The sequence below is a fragment of the Rhea americana genome, unplaced genomic scaffold (genome assembly GCF_003343005.1).
Source record: "Rhea americana isolate MKP2758 unplaced genomic scaffold, rheAme1 scaffold_85, whole genome shotgun sequence".
In the NCBI taxonomy this organism is placed as follows: Eukaryota; Metazoa; Chordata; class Aves; order Rheiformes; family Rheidae; genus Rhea; species Rhea americana.
The window spans coordinates 2,923,111-2,925,923 of record NW_028187034.1 but is presented as its reverse complement, the minus strand read 5'-3'; positions in this window follow the sequence as shown (position 1 = coordinate 2,925,923).

The window sequence follows — 2,813 nt, the reverse complement described above, 5'->3', positions numbered from 1 at the left end:
CCTGCGGGCCGGGCCGTGCCAAGCCGTTCCCACAACTCTTCGCGCCAGGCCGTGCCAGGCAGGCCCCACAATGCCCCGCGCCGGGCGGGCACCGCCGCSGCGGCGCCGGCCGTGCCGCTGCTGMGGGCTYGCGGAGGAGCCAGGCCCGGCGCCARGCTCAGGCGCTGCCATCCTGGCGCGGTGAAAAGGCTCCTGGATCGCTGTCCACAGCCTCGGCCAGCAGCACGGTCAGAGCTGGGAGCAGCCCCCAGCGTCAGATAGCAGAGTCATGAGCTGTGTCCCAGTCCTCCAAAGACTATGCTAAAAATCCTCAAGGAGAAAGACAGGGAAAAAGTCCCTGCACAGTCAAGTAATCCCCATCCAACTTGGATATTTATTGTGAAAAATAACCAAGACAGTAAGATGGATGTGAGAATTGCTTTATATCCCATGAAGGGATGGGACTGATGGAAGGGGGAAGCAGAGGCATAAGCGCACTGATGTTGCTGAGGCATTTGAACAGTCTACAGTCTGTGCATGTATTAAGGTACACTCAAAATGGATGAAGAAACACATGTCAAAACAGTAGAGGTGTGAAAAGACGGAGGTGATGTAATTCTGCCTCTTCGCGTATATCGTAACAGTCTTCAGACCGCTAAGTCTGCTAACAGACTTAACTCCAGGAAGACTACAAGGCAAAAGGACAAAGCAATAGCCAAAGTGAAAGACAAAACTCCTTCTGCAGCATACGTGACTGCAGATATCAGATCGAGCTATGAAGATCYGGCTTATCGCACTCTTTAGAAGTATACAGAAATATGTGGCTCTTTCTCTTCAGGGCTTCCTACCTTCTTGTAAAGAAGGCAAATGTAGGCAGTAACAAAATTGAAGGTGAAGTTTACCAATTAAAGTTAATATCAAAGTTACAAGTGGAAGAGGCTTGGATAAAAGCAGAATTCAAGAAGCATTTAGAATAAGCATTTCTTGTCCAAGTGAAACATTTCCGGTTTAGGAAGATTCATTTGCAGCAATTTGGAAACAAACCTAAACGTTTTTATCTCAAGGCACAAAAGGCAGTGGGAGAACTGAAAGCAGTGAAAGATTTATACAGATGAGTATTAGGGATATAGAGGTGTCATTGTAAAAGATGAGAAATGTAAATATAGGTACAAAATAGAAATAAGAATTTCACTTGGCAGTGGGAGAAGGGAACATACAGGACAGGTCTTTACTAGTACTTTGCTAGCACATCAGGATGGACAATGGAAGAAAGGTGGAATTTTGACAGGAGACAACTAGAAATGTCTAAATAATCAGACACCGTAGAAGGTGATACAGTTGGCAGTGACCAATGACTCATTTTGATCAGTGAAAAAAAGTGACCAACATACAAAAAGGATGCTTACTAATTGAAAGATGAGTTTTAAATTCTCCTACCAAAATGAAACAGAATGAACATCTTGGAGGTTACCAAAAGCTCTTCAAGGAGAGGCTGCCTCTTTAGCCAGATGACTCAAGGAAGAAGCGCAGTCAGTATCAAGCTAAATAAAGCTTTTAAAGGAGAAAAACTAGCACATCTTGGCAGGGAAAGTAAGTACGAAAGGCAAAATGAACTGACAGTGGCAGTAATGTGAGGAACAAAAGGTAGTGAATGCAGAGATGAAATAACTGAGATAAAGATGTCTTTTAAGAGTAGATGATAGATAGAGAACATTTTAAATTTTCTGAACCTTTTGTGATTCTCATACTTTCAGATGTACTCTGTACTTCCAGAGCCCAAGGTTTAAGTCATCAGGCAGGACTGTCTTCTGAAGGGTTGGGTTTTTTGTTTTTTTTTTTTTGTTTTTTTTTGTTTGGTTGGGTTTTTTTTGGAGGGGGAGGGAGACTTTTTGTTCCTTTTTTTAAAAAGAAACTTGAAAACTCTGTTCCATTCCTTTTTAATCAATGGCAAGTCTCTCTTGATGACTTCAGCAGTAAAGCAGCAAAATGAGCTCAAAATAGAGATTTCTGCAGTTTTACTCCATCCTTTCCCTTATCAAGTATTCCATTTCTTTTGAAACCTCTGAATATTTCTCTAATGTGCATATTTGTAGATCTGCGGTAGTTGAGGCAAGTCAAATTTTAAATGTCTGCTTTCTGAAGCATCATTATTTTGAAAATACTTTTAGATTTTTGCTTGYAAAATAAGCAGTGCGGAGGCTTTTTCTGTTGATCTGGTGGCAGGAAGTTACCCAAGGAAGGAAATACACCTCAAAGAGAAAGAAGTATGACTAAAAAAGTTATCATTTGAATTTTGTACATCCATTACTTTCTACAAATTCAGATAATGTTTATTTGATTCTTCTAATCAACTTCAATCACATTTTCCATTAATGTTTGCAAGACAGCGACTAGTGGAAGAACAAACTGTAATGGTCTTTGAATTCTGAAAGACAGCATCTCAACAGCAACCTGGTTTACAAGTTTTGGAGGAGTAAATTAACAGAACTGTAGCATTCTCAGCTGAAGAATTTCTACAAAGCAGTGAGCATTCAGAGGTGCCTCTCCCGTTTGCCAGCCTTTGCTACAGACCAAACAAAAGTTGAAATTGCTGAACTATGCTGTTTTCACCTACACTGGGTTAATCCAAGGCAATCAGGCTTGAGTTTGATTGCAAGCTGTAATCCCTGGGAGAAGCCTGCTCTTCTGTGGCTAACACTGTAAATGTAGAGACATTTGATTTTTGTATCTAACAAACAGGCAAAGTAGCTACACTCATCTGATGAATAATTTCCAAATGCTTTGTGTAGTAGAAAAAAACTCTTCCAAACTGTATTACTTAGAGACATGCTTGA